Here is a 319-nt window from a genome sequence, read left to right as displayed (position 1 = left end):
ATGATTTTTGGCATAAAAGAAAAATCGATAATTTTGACCCATACAATGTATTGTTGGCTATTGCTACAAATGTACCTTTGCTACTTATGACTGCTTTTGTGCTCCAGGGCCACATTTTACTTTAAAGGTCCCATATTGTCAAAACTGAAATTTCCTGGCTTTTTTCACGATAACTGAGGTCTAGGGGCTATTTAACTACCATATAAGTTTCAAAACCGTCAGTCCACAGTAAAATGCACACCGCCTGCATAAAGTAGCTGTGATTTTTCACGAACCGTTGTGACTTCCGTAAAAAGTTGACGTCAGAACTACACAGTCA

The 319-nt window shown here is 37.9% G+C and overlaps 1 protein-coding gene across 1 annotated transcript in view; it reads left to right on the top strand.

Moving 5' to 3' along the window:
* The window catches only part of LOC107678619 (long-chain-fatty-acid--CoA ligase 1-like), a 17,510-nt gene that overhangs the window by 9,726 nt on the left and 7,465 nt on the right, over window positions 1-319 (top strand). The window lies entirely within an intron of this gene.

This window comes from Sinocyclocheilus anshuiensis, unplaced genomic scaffold (assembly GCF_001515605.1).
Source record: "Sinocyclocheilus anshuiensis isolate Anshui unplaced genomic scaffold, SAMN03320099.WGS_v1.1 scaffold877, whole genome shotgun sequence".
NCBI classification, from domain to species: Eukaryota; Metazoa; Chordata; class Actinopteri; order Cypriniformes; family Cyprinidae; genus Sinocyclocheilus; species Sinocyclocheilus anshuiensis.
This window is presented reverse-complemented; position numbering and strand designations above follow the sequence as displayed.